We start from the raw sequence: 14148 nt of genomic DNA on the forward strand, positions 1-14148 counted from the left end.
TGATATTTTCCGTTAATAGAAAAATTGAAATTTCTGTTTATATTACTATTTCCAAGCACTTCTTTTCACTGTAACTCATTAAATATAGTTCTTTATATCCTTAAACGTACATTTCTATGCAATTACAACCTAGTACACCATGTACTCAAAAATTCATAAATTAAAACTTAAATTAATTTGTGCTTCGTACACAACAACATTGGTACAATTAATGTTAAATATTCTTTTATTCTCCTTAACTCAAACACTATACTTAAATATAATGACAGCATCCATCTTGTCATAAAACTACTAAACAGCTGATACATGAACAAAATAACTCACAAGCTTTCAAATTTGAGCATTTTTATTTCCTTGAAATCAGGTTGCCCTCATGTAAATGTGTTTATTTACATTCATTCAAGTGGCTACCAAGTGTTTTCTTCAAACAGGACACCTGACAAACAAAAAATGTCATATTTAACGACATGTTCACATTTAATAATATCCAGAGTACCTTTTAGTTAGAATCACTGCCTTGTGGTAGTTTTGCCTCAGCCAAATGGTTAAGGTGTGGTTTACATCCATCTCTGTCCACTTATGATACAGTATACACATGTAGTCAGTTATAGCCAAACACCTTTGATTACTGAATTGCATTCACTTCATTAATGAAGTGAATGTCATTCACATTTGTGTGAACATTTGTCTGAGATTAACTCTTTGGGCTCTTTACCTTACAATATAACATACTTGAGTCAAAATTTGTTGACTGTTTAAGTGGTGCCACATGAATACAACTGAACAGATCTAAAGAAGATGTTCCTGAACTTTGGGTTTATTCGAACAGGACTGATGGATAACCACAGGACTTTTCCCCATATGATAACTACAACACATAATAAATTAAGACAGATTACTGTCCCAAACTTAAAGATAAAAGTGTATTTACGGGACTTGTTTTGTCAGTGAGGAGCAAAGTATAATTAGAAGTGCTTGTTCTGATGAAAAGTTAAACTGTAAACAGCAGCATAGTGAATAAGGATCTGTGTCCACGAATCCTCAGCAGTGACAACACTTAAACATCATAGTTCAAAATCCTTAATGCACACCTTTTTCTCCACGGTGTTCAAATTCTCTAAGCTGGTTAAGTAGAGGAAAAAGTCTGACATATTTCATGACCATTAAATGTTAGACAAGGCTCTGAAAACGAGGTTACAGTTACAAACAAAAACCTCTGCTTGTGCGCACAGACCCTAAATCACAACAAATAAGACAATAGTAAGACAAATTACTACAAAGTCTTGTTACCGCTCTTCATATAACAGTGTGACAAAGTCCTGAATGCAGCCTGCATGTTAGTACATCAAGGTCCATCTGAGCTTTAAGTAAAATACACTCAGCTTTTCCTTGGATTTTAAGAGTTGCTCAGTTCATACAGGAACTGCAGCAGTCGGAGTTAACGTGTCGCTGTGTTGCTCCTCCGTGTCAGCCATTGAGACTAGTCGCAATTTATTCTGAGGAAAAAAAGAGAAACAACAAGACATTTTTAAAAAGTTTGTATTTTTATAATTTTTTTTTACCTAGAGCATAAACAACATAAACAAAAAAAGGATTAGGGCTGTGCGATATGACGATATATATCAGATTACGATATAAAAATGTCTATCGTTTCATATTATACACTATTCTTTGTTTTGTGGTGTTGCAAAATAAACTGTTTACGGCAATATTTTTTTCATGGTTTTGATGGTCACTGTAGTTGCTATATTATTTCTTAAAGTTCTCTCTTTCTCTTATACTTGTAATAACCACACTATGGACGGACAAGTGACTGTTTTTACGCGTACTTTCGTTACCAACAATGAGGATAAAACCATCGTGTGGCTCCGCCGTCCGCTTGTTTATTTTCCACATAAACCTTTCACAATAAAGCTCAAGTTTCTGTTGAGACTTTTCAAACTAAACTGAAATGATATACATTATTCTCAAACATAAAATTTCAGAATATGCATCAAACAAATGACCTCAAATAAAAACATCAAGTAACTATAAATGGCGCTTACAGTCACCACGCAGATGAAGGCACAGAGAATACCAGCATGGCCAGCAAGGATGAGGCAGAACCAGAAGGACCAGTCAAAAGAAATCGAGGACCTTATTGTTAAATGAGGGGCTACCTCTATAGCATGGACATGGTTTGGTTATGAAAAGTCTGACACGCCCCAGAAAACTGTACTATGCAAATTATGCCACAAACTGGTCCCCACCACTACTCGAACACGACAAACCTCTTTAACCACCTACACAAGAATCACATGAAAGAGTTTCGAGAGAGTTTACGAATGAAAAGCAAAAAAGAGTCGTCAGGTGCTCAAAATAATCCTTAGACTCAAACGTTAGAACAGGCTTTTCCTTGCAGCACGCCGTCTAATAAATACTCAGAAAGAAAATGGCGGCCATTTAAACTCATGTCTAAAAATGTATAGTTTCATGCATCGGTCAAAACACTCGACTCCAGGTACACGACGCCCAACTGAAAACATTTCACATAAGTCGAGTTGCCCGAGAATCACAGAATTTACAGAAAATGCACTATTTTGTGATATATATCGTTATCAGGAGAGATACGTCTTATATTGGGATATGAGACTTTGGTCATATCACGCAGCCCTACAAAGGATTATAATTCACGTAGAGTTGCATACACATAACACCATTCTGTTGCAACAAAAGCAGTTTATAATTAAAGTAACATACATACCTTGAAAAACTAAATCAACCACAACATTAAACTCACCTTGTGTTTGTAGAGAAGGTGATCAGGGTTTTTCTTCATTTCCTGAGACCAGCTGCTCTGGATCATCACCAGCTTGTATCTTCATCTTTTTTTTCACTCGGGGAAGTCTTTCCTTTTCTTGGCCATTGCTCTGCACTGGAAAACCAAAGTGTGTGATCAAAGGTGAAATAAGGGATATTTTTCCACTGCAGGACTTAAAGTGCTTCAAGTAGTGATAGCTGTTGATCCATTTCTCAAATAATCTGTAAGGATCTGGATTTTTAAGAAAGATACAAATATCTCTGCTTATATTTGGCTAAAAGCTTGATATAGACAAGGCATATAGAGCCCCTGCACACCAGCACTGCACTTACATTATAGTTCAATCAAGAAATAGTTATTATTGATTTATTATTGAATTTTTTTAGTAATAATTTTTAGTATTTAATCACATTAGCACAGTGGGGTGACAAAAATATTCCACATACAAGAAATGCTGCTCAGCATTTCATAAATTACATTTTCAACAAATGTTGGAGTAAAAACACAGTTACAGGGAAAATGTGTCTGTCTGTAAATATTAACTAAACATTTCTATGTGCTACAAAATAGACATACTGTAATTGTAAATGTGCTGAGGTGAAACTATACTTTCAATAATTTTACCACTACAGTCTGTTAACCACCGAAATAATCTATGCTGGTCAGCTAGCTAAAAGTCTTTACTTTAGCAGCCCAAATCAGAGGCTAACATTAGCATTTGCTAGCGTCAGCCAGTAAGGTCTGAGGCTTAAACTAGGGTTAGTGTAACTTTGCCTGAAACCCTTTAAAGTGTACAGTAGAGCCAACTGTAAAACACAGGTATTGATACAGTACTTATTAGAGTCCTAGAATAATTTCTAGAACCATGAAGTTCTCACTTTCCCAGTTATCCACATCGCTGACTTTCGCTAATTAGCTAGTTAGCAGTCACAGCTGTGTAATACCCAGAGAGACACAGACAGCTAACTATAATATTTATGAAAACTGGTTCAGCCACTGAAGGGCAAAACTGGTGGTATCACAGTAAAAATAATTTTAACATTAACTAAAATAAAGCTTAAGTCATGTTAAACCTAAATAACAATTATTTTAAAAAATGAGTCAGCAAAATATTCCTGACTTGTCTGGAGACAGCCGAAACCAGTTAACAAATAAATTAACAATTCTTTCTAAATAAAAACACGGAGTCTTTTGAAAAACATTATTTTAATAAAACGAAACATGAGTTTTAATACTTACCACAGAAATTTGAAGGCAGTTTCTCCAACTTCAGAATCCAAAATCCAGATGAAGCCTGAAAGAAGCCTAATGGCTGCTCTTGCGCTTACTTTTCCCTCCTTTTCAGGTTCTTTTTCCCACAATGCATTGCAGTAGTTGAGAAATACAGAAAAATACCTGTAAATGACTAATACGGAAAATTCCTTCACGTTTATACAGTAGATTGTACTGTATTTTTACGGATTTTTTTTACAGTGTGTATTTCCTACAATTTCCTACAAAAAAGGCCAAAGAGTCGTGCTGACTGATTTCTTTCATTTACTGCAGCAGCATTTCTTTTTGAAATGGTCCACGTAAGTCCTCAGGTTGAGTGTTTTTACCTTCACCATCTTGAAACGGAACATGACAAGCAGGAGGCATGCCTGACTGTGAAACCTCATGCTCATAGGCCAATTATTAATCCTCAGCTCTGGCTTTTAGAATAACTCTAATTTAGAAAATTGACTATGTTTTTTTTGTTTGTTTCTTTTTGTTAAATATGATCTGAAATTAGTGACTGGAGCCATAAACTCATCTGTAAAGTATTTATTGAGGTCAAATCATTTTCTTACAGACTTCTAGAGTTTGCCCCCTACTGGCAGTTAAACAGAACGCAAGTTTAAGGCATTTTCCTTCTGTCTAACCTTTTTAGGCCTGGAATCTAAGTCCATCTTTGATAATGTCCACATGCTACACACAATTCTTATTCTTATAAGTGAATGTATTTATTTCACCACTCTATTTTAGCAAACCAGCTGAACTGTGCTGGTCCTAAACGCCAAACTTGATATTACAAAGCAAGTTTTATGTTAGCTGGTTTGTCAAATGCAAAAACTCCAGTCAGACATAACGGGTATCACAATGGTGCTCATCAACTTTTTGCTGTTAACCCAGGCTTTGTGCTTCAGGCTCTGTGCATGCTCATATAGAAGAGGTGCTTGACACATCATTTGACAAAATGGCCACAGTGAAGGCCACACACACTCATTTGCGAACACACAAACTCGTGCGTAGAACTATTTTTTAACCACTAATCAGCCACAGCAGCTGCAGGATTTATCCAACAAAAACAACAATACAGTGCTCTTTTAATACGATATTTACTGTCAATATTTTGACAGGGAGCGTACAATGGTCCGGTGGTATCACATTGTACAGTAATCAGATGATTGGCAGCCTGTTTCCAAGCTGTGCAGCAAACAAACTCTTTCCAGAGGCAGCAGGTTATGTACAGCCAGACTAAACTAAATCTAAGCCCGTGTGATTCACCGCTGCAACAATAGAACATTTTTGTACATTTCCTACTGCCATAAAAAAACACTTTTCAAATATACACAAAGAGAATTTCATCAGGCCAAAGAGATGACATCACCTGTTACATCCTATCATATTGCTTAGGTACTGTTCACATCTTATTAGTTTGTGTGATTGGATACCAAAAGACAGTGTAATGAAAAATTAACTTTCCCAAAACATATTCTAAATCATTTAAGGAGGAGTGTTTACAAATGACAGAATTTACCCTTGATGTTCATCCAAACAAATGTCAACTTTTCAAGGCGTGATATCTTTTTTTTTTTTTTTTTTTTGAATTACAGGCGTTTTGTGCACCATCAAATCCAAAACAAAAATTGACTTCAAAAGCAGCTTAATACATTATTTAGATCATGTTTGGCTTTTAGATCCTGTCAGTCTCCATACCAACAGCTCTGTATGTCCTTTCACTCCTCCTTCGTCTGACAGGCAGCCCTGTCTTCTGAGGTGCAAAATCAATCATTCAAAGAGGTGTCAGCCATGTTTTTTTTTGTCTTCTTCTTCTTCATCTTACTTTCATTGCTGTTCAGCCGGCTCCAGGAGATCTTGGTAGATTTCTGATTTCAGAAATCGTGGGTAACAGTCGTTTTCCATCAGGCCATATATCAGTTTCTGCGCCCTGTCGAAGCAATTTGGCCCCGGCTGAGAGATATTTTTACTGATTTCTTCTCTGGTCACACAGTCAATGTTTATCTAGGTTCAGAAAACAGCAGCTTTTATTTCACCCTTTCTTTCTGAATATATTTTTACATCATGTGTTTAACTGTAAAAGATAAACTGTTTAGTACTGAATAACAGAGAGTGAAAGATTTCCTTTTATTTGAATGTTTTTTTAGTAAAAGTGAGTCAAATCACCTCCAACCGGGGGTGATTTGTAGAGACACAGGTCTGACTTTGTTTACTCCTCAATTCACAAAAGCCATACCTGTCTAGGTGCACCAACTTGGACAAACTCAGTGTATATCCGTTTGGCAGCAATGGTCATTTCTGTCACTCTGGTTATTTTCTTGTACTTTTTGCAGGCCAGCCAGAAAAGAAGGTTCTCGTCACTGTACTCTGTCCTCAAGAAGTCCTCAAACACCAGCTGGCCAGCTGTGCAAAAACAACAAAAGCACTTTGAAATACAGACAGTTTCATTTCAAACCCTGAAGAAGTAAAGACTTGAATTTTTAAGGACCTGTGTGTTCAACTGCTACAGTTTTATAACTTCACAGGTTGGATTTTTTTTCCTCATCTGTATTACACCACAAAACTCAATCAGTCGCTTCCAGAGCTCAGGTAGCTGACATTTGTGATGCTAACAACTGCATATATAAAACAGTATATCTGGTAACACCCTAAACATACAGTAAAGGCACTTTAGCCTATTATTTGTGAATCATAACATGTCATAGGCCGTTACATGATTATATTTTCTTTTAAAAGTGTCTTATAGTGTTATATAAATTATTCCAAATTGTCTAAATTTGCTAGTGGTTTTGTGTCCATCAAAAAGTCTAGATTTTCAATTCCATAAATTATTAAAAAAAAACAAACCCTTATATTCCTCAAAAGCATGTTTGCTGGAATTATTATTAACTATGTAAGCTGTGGAAAAATTATGCTTAAATCATTGGTTTCACTTGTGCTTACTGATAGTTGTTACTTTGATGTCTTGGAAAAAAAGATTATTGATTAGACAGCTGTTTAAAAAGAAATATATTTGAACCATGGTTTGATTATTGCTGTGTGCTTTCACATTTATGCTATCAAGTGAAGTGTTTTTTCTAAAGGTTCAAAATTGTTCCAAAACAGCGGTGGGGTAGTGGAGGAGGGAGCCACGTAAACTTTCTTGCCTGAGAGTTTTACAAATATCATTTGATTGATAAATACATTGTTCACTACAAATACAGTATGTCACTGTTATCATGGTTTGGGTTCAAATACAGCTGCTGCCAGATGCTGTTTTCTTAGTTACCATGGTGACACAAATTTGAAATGCATCACTACAAATACATGTTGTTCAGAGACAGGAAAAGCGTAATAATTTATGCCCACAAAGACCACAAAATATTTATTTTTTAAAGTTTTTATATGACTGTTTCACAAAATGGCATGAGACCTGACAGAGCCAAAATAGGATCATTTTTAAACCATAACCACATATGGCAAGGTACAAGATAGAAAAAAAATCAGCTTGTTGAATAGTTAAATTAAAAATGATCTTGTTGAACATTACATTACTTTTGGCAGCCTTCCTAATCATGCTGCATCTGTAAGCTACTTTGCAACCCACCTAAACCTCAGCTCATCTATTTCACGCTATTAACTTTATTTTTGACTTCATCAGTGTCATGTCATTGATGACAATTGCTCTCTGTACTGAGTAGGGATGGGTACCGGTTCTGACATAAACGGTAGTAACCAGACCGAAAAGCAGCGCACATTTCGGTGCTTTATTTCGGTGCTTTTTTTTTTCCTGAGCTGTGATACACTTTAGATTCTAGCCAATCATTTTACGTTTCCGAGGATAGTAGGTGGGTCCAGGTATGTACGTTCTTTTATGCAGAGCTACAGATTAAAAATGCCCAAGGCGAAGCGGTCAAAAGTCTGGTTGTACTTCACAGCAAAAGATGCAAACTCAGCAGCCTGCAACAAGTGCTTTAAGCTGATACTGTGATACTGTCAAAGGAGGTAACACCTCAAATCCGATGAAACACCTGGCGATGCATAGCGTTTTTTTTAAAAGCCGAGAAATGTGCCGTATTTGATAGCTTGCTGCGAGACCTCACACCGAGCACATCTACTGCGGGTGTGGTGCCTATTGTCGGAACCAGAATTTGCAACATCCCCAAAAACCCGAAGAGTAGAGTCCTGGCCCCTAGCCCTGTCAGGGTAGCAGAAATGATGACGGATGATGATGGCAGCAGCAGCAGCTTCTCTGCATGAGTAGCTTAATGTTGTTCGTGTGTAATTTACGTTGAGTACGCTAACCACGTTATTAAATTAACGCATGTAAGGTGAACTAGCAAACACAGCTGAACATGAGAGGTTTTTGGACCAATTTTGTGTTCTCCATTCTTTAAGCACCGGTTTGAGCACCGTTTAAGCACCGGCACCGTTTCAAAAGTAGCGGTTTGGCACCGGTATCGGATAAAACCTAAACGATACCCATCCCTAGTATTGAGGGAAGCTACTACTGCTCTCCCGACTGGGGAGGACTCAGAGCAGAACCAAATCGCCAATTATACAAGTCAATGAGTTCTTTTAGACTGAAGGTCTGAAACTTATGCTCTACCATTCCTGGGACTCTATCCACCTCTTTAGATGATCATTTCAGAGTGAATTAGCTTATTAGATGGCTATTTTACATCCATGCGCATCGTCATGATTCATCGCAGTCATTGCGGCTGATTTCAGTGCAAATAAATGAAAGATCCAAGATGGTAGCATGGACGTAAACTTGAAAATAACTTTTTACACTGATTTGAAGGATTCACATATCTAATCTACAGGAAACAGCAGCTCATTTGGACTTTTCTGCTATTTCAATTTCACTGTCTGTCACCAGAAACTTCTACCCTGTGCTCTTCAAAAGAGGCCTCTTTTGTTCACTGTAAACTGCTGTAAGCTCTTGAATCAGGAACAAGTTTTTCTGACGACAGGGACAAAATATTGGGTGAAAGCAAATTTAAACGAATCATTCACTTTCAAATTTATAAAGTATTTTAGGTAAATTTCATGAGAGCAACAAGCCTCCTCTGAAGGTTAAGCAATTCTGTATCTTTCTCTCACATTCTCCTTTCCTCCTAACAGTGCTCGTAAGCTCAAAGAAGGCAGTGAACAAAGAGACGATGCAGAAAACTGCCAGGCATTGTGGTGCATGTCTGGAGGCCCTTTTAACTTCAAAACCTTCAAAAACCGAACCCCGCGTGCTCTGCTTCTGCATCATATAATTGCACACACCAATATTTCTTGTTATCTGCTCCCCACACTCCTTACCTTTGTTATGGGCGTATTCATGGAGCTCTGATGCCAACGCAGGTGTTAAATACTCAGCTCGTCTTAGGGGAGCACAAACAAGCAGCTAACTGCGAGCACCAGTGTTATTTACAGAAATCGCTTTACATAAATCACAGCTGGCGCTCTGACAGTAATTGACAGGAAACAAAACACATCCAGAGGCCGCTTGTTCCCGTCTACAAATCACTCCATATCTGAACTTTCAATCACAACAGAGCTGAGTTAAATTCGCATGAGACGTAAAGGTATATGAATGGCATTAGATTTTTTTTCTTTTCCTTTTTTTTCTGCCCCTGTTTACCTGTTTATCAAACGTGTCATTGCAGTCCTTCAAAGGGAAATGGAGCAAATGGAATGCGAGATGAAATTTATACTCTGGAGGGCAGTCAATCTTGATGCCGAAGACAACAGGCTAAAATATTACAGATGGGCTGAGTTCATTTCAGTGGAGTGATGAGAGACGAAAGGCAGCGTAAAGAGTGAGAAAAAGAAAGAACTTATCTGCCACCTCTGTCATTTTCAAAAAAAGGGCAGGAGTGTGGTCAGGTGATAGCCGCGAGCGGGTGCCGGCTTTATAAATGAATAAGAGTTGGTTGAAATCATCCTATCTACACCGGCAGCTCAGATTACGCTTCTTATCTCGGCCAGTGTCGTCCTCCTTAAATATATCTTCCAAATGGGTTTGATGAACTTGAGAGGAGAATATATCCTCGATCCTCCTAAAGAAGTCCCGAGGGCAATTCACCAAGATTTGCAGGGCCGAGCGGTGCAGAATTGAGAAGGTAGAAAAGAAAAAAGACAGAGAGAGAGGATGAGGAATTGAGAGAGAGCAGCCTTTGACAGGACAATGAGAGGAGTAAGTGGCCTTACTTTTACACTCCAGAAGACGGTCAAATGACTCCCCCCACGCCATCAATGACATCATTAACAGGAGCTCTGCAGAGCAAAATTGAAAAAACTTCATGAAACGTACATCTTGTCAAACAGACAGTGTACATTCTGTACAAAGGACCAGGGCACATTCACGTCAGAGATAAGCTGATAAAAAGTTAAATCCCAAATTGTACCTACTTATTACATTAGATTAACTAATTAACGTTTTATCTCTTAAACGTCACTTTTTAAATTAACTGATATAAATCATTCATATTGTCAGTTTAATAAAACTCCAAATGGGTACCTCATCTTGTCATATTTCCAAGTCTAGAGGATGAAATTAATAACAATGAGTAACATCTTAGCTGATATTGGCTCCTAATTGAATACCAGGTATCAGTACAGTGAATGACTTGATATCTGATGCCAAATATTAGATCAGTCAATGCTTCTCCTGGATGTGAGTTCATTCCTGCCCACAGCAGTGAAAGAAGTATTCAGATATTTTCCTTGCAATTTTTTGCTTTTACGTATCATCACAAAGTATGTCATAAATGCTGACTTCATAATGTAAAAATCATTGGTTTGATTGGTTGTCTATAAAAAAAGGAGTGCATGATTTCATCCCAGAAGGATGGGACCATCAGCTTAATCAAATGATACAGCCATGCGACAAATGAAGTGCATATTTACTGTTTCCAAAAGGAATTTTGAGGATAAGTGCTGCACCTGATTAAATGATCATCATCAAGTGTGAGCATTTGTATAAAAGCATAAGAACCTGAATGCAGTCTGGAGCAGTCAGATGTGTGTTAACACAATGCCAAAATCTTCCCTGGAGTGGATGGATGCCCCAGAAATTCCCCCAGAGAAATTCATGTTTAGAGGAACTGCAAAAAACCCAAGAGCTGCATCTCAGAGTCAACTGGCCTCAGTTAGCGTGTTAAATATTAAAGTTTATGACAGAGCAATTTGGAAAAAGCTGAACAAGAACAACAACAAGTATAGAAAGTCTATTCTCTCTAACAATAACTTGGCAGCAAAGGTTTGCAAAGCTCCATCTGAATAATCCGCAACCAAATTCTTTGGACAGAGGGACCAAATTGGAAAGGTTTGGTCATAAAGTACAACACCAAATCAAACACAGCATATCAGCACAAATACTTCATTGCAACTGCCGAGTACAGTGGTAGAAGGGTGATGATTTGGGGTTTTTTTATACTACAGGAGCTTGACACCTTACAGTCTTTGAGTTCATCCTGAACTCCTCTTTATACCAAAGTGTTCTAGAGTCAAATAGAAGCCATTGTGCTGACAGCTAAAGTTTGGCAAACGAAAAGAACAATGATCCCATTCAACAGCAGCAAAGCTTTCACAAAATGACTGAAAAACAAAACTACCATGGTACTGCAACGGCCCACTCAAAGTCCAGACGTCAACATGACTGAAACGCTGTGGCAGGATCTTAGAAGAACTGTGCATAAATGAATGCCAACAAACATCAATGAACTGAACCAACGCTGTAAATAAGAGTATGCCAAAATTCCTTTGCAACAACATGAGAGTCTAATAAATTAACTAAAAAAACAAACAAACAATTACTTCAAGTTATTGCTGCCAAATGTTTTTCTACAATGTACAAAAACATAGGGTGTATGTAGTTTTTCACAGAACTGCATAGAGTACTGTGGAAACATTTGAGAGATAGCCACCTATCATAATAACCACTTTTACGTTAATTGTCCCTGTGGTGTTAACACATTTCACCACAAAGGTAGCAAAGAACCCAGGATGAGCGTATGCTGACTCGTGCACTGCATCCAGAGCCTGAGCTTGCTTGTAGCCTCCATTGACCATGTTTCTATAATGGAAGTCTCTATGGGCTTGTTTTCACCTTCGATTGTGTTTCTGGTTTTGTTTCAAACTTAAACATTAAAAGACTGATCTTGTGTGTTCTGATTAGCACAGAGATTTTTGTCAATGTGTGGGATTATAGCCCAAGGTTTATATTTCTAACTGACAATGCATTTCAACTCATGTTACACAGTGAGGCAAATGTAATGTAACCAGTTGGGTAACAAATAACTCCATTGAGAAATAATACAACATGATGTATTAATTAAAAAAATAATATTGAGTAATGCTTCTCCTTCAGAAGATTCCTGGATAAGATGTAAAATGTCTTCAAAAAAATATCTATAGAAGTTCAGTTGCCTTTTTCTGACTAGCAACCCCAGCACTTCTTAAAGGAGGGTGAACAGAACAGTTCACTCAGAGGCAGGATAAAAGTCTGTACCTCAGTTTTAATTGAGTGTTTAGGTCAGTTGACAGAAAGAGCAGGAAAGAGTCAAAAGTCCAAAAATGCAAAAACTCCAAAGGAACCCCCCACTTTGCTGTAACTAAAATTGCAAAATTTAAGAGTCGTAAGCACACTGCCCACTAGAGGACAATGGGCTATCAGGCCACCCTCATAAAGTCTGTTGCTGATTGGTTGGTCAGGGACAACACACCAGTGATTTGCTGGAGGTTATGTTGTAGCTGTGGCAGTGCTCACCCTGTTCGTCCTTGCACAAAGGAGCAGATATTGGTCCTGCTGATGGATTAAGGACTTTCTATGGCCCTGTCCAGCTCTCCTAGATGAACTGCTTGTCTCTTGGAATCTCCTCCATGCTCTTGAGACTGTGCTGAGAGACACAGCAAACCTTCTAGCAATGGAACATATTGGTGTGCTATGCTGGAGATGTTGGATTACTCCAGATATTGCTTGATGCTGCCAGTATTGACCAGCCAAATACAAAACGACCCCAAAACAGTCAAAAAAGATGAGGAGGGGGACAGTGTCAGTGACCATTCTTTTTTGGGAGGTTGTCTCATTGCTGTGCCCTTAGTGCACCCGTTATTAATTTCATGAACACCAAAGCAGCTGAAACTGATTAACAATAACCTCGATCAATCAACCAGATTAATATCCCAGAAGTTTAACTGACTTGATACAATACTCATTAAAAAGTGCTGCTTTAAATTTTCAGAGCAGGGTATATTGACACATTGGATAGTTCACTGGTGAGGAAAAAGTGTGATAGTACACAAAGGGAGGAAGCAGAACTAGGAACAAAAGGACCGGGTTCATGCAGAAGCATTACTTTTATGAGAATACTTGTTTAGCCATTAGGTTACTCCCTACAAAACAGTTTTTAGGCTCTCCTAGATCCAAATTTGATGATGAAAAGCAGATAATATCATAATAGTCTTTTAAAATCTCAATATAAAATGATACAAATGCAGGAAAATTATCAATACTGCAGTTTGGAAACAACAGTAACTAAATATCTTACACATGAGCTGCTAACATTATGCAGATGGCAGTTAGACAGCTGTGGGGACTGGGGGTACTAGCATGGACTGAAAAGCCTGTAAGTTTAATTGTAACTCATCTACAGTGAGTTAGATTTATGTCAGAAATCTGTTTTTTATGGCAAACCAGCAGCATCCTCTTGCCATTAATACACTTGTTCAGAGATTCTAAATTAGATGAAACTTTAATGATTCTTGTGGGCAAACTGGGTCGTTGCAGCAGCAGGGAACCAGATGAGAATAAGTCAGAGCGGTAAATGTTATTCAAGGAATTAAAGCAAGTGAACACGCTCAAAAGTAGAGCAAATAAATAAAAAAAATCAGCGACAGACTCACAGGATCAAATACTTGGCAAGACCTAGTCACGCTATCTGACATTCGGATGACATAAGAGCTGCTTTACAGATAATGTCAATGACAGATATAAATATTGATTGCAAGCAGGCAGGTACAGTAGCTTCTGCTCGTAGGGAAACGTGTGCTATTTATATCTGTGACAGCTCCTCAGGATTCTGTTAGGTACTATTTTTTTAATGCAACCTCCT

General features: G+C 37.8%; 1 non-coding gene across 5 annotated transcripts in view; it reads right to left on the reverse strand.

Moving 5' to 3' along the window:
- Positions 1–328: 328 nt before the first annotated feature.
- Positions 329–14148, reverse strand: part of LOC101465330 (uncharacterized) — a 34770-nt gene continuing 20950 nt past the window's right edge. For 4 of the 5 annotated variants that reach the window (XR_013093766.1, XR_013093763.1, XR_013093764.1 and 1 more), the window contains 5 exons: positions 10244–10309; positions 6297–6463; positions 4040–6064; positions 2780–2914; positions 329–1496 (listed from right to left, as the gene is read on the reverse strand). This is a non-coding gene — a transcript (uncharacterized LOC101465330). Of the gene's footprint in view, positions 1497–2779; positions 2915–4039; positions 6065–6296; positions 6464–9674; positions 10093–10243; positions 10310–14148 lie in introns of all 5 variants that reach the window. The other variant, XR_013093765.1, reaches the window with a different exon arrangement.

Source organism: Maylandia zebra, linkage group LG17 (assembly GCF_041146795.1).
Source record: "Maylandia zebra isolate NMK-2024a linkage group LG17, Mzebra_GT3a, whole genome shotgun sequence".
In the NCBI taxonomy this organism is placed as follows: Eukaryota; Metazoa; Chordata; class Actinopteri; order Cichliformes; family Cichlidae; genus Maylandia; species Maylandia zebra.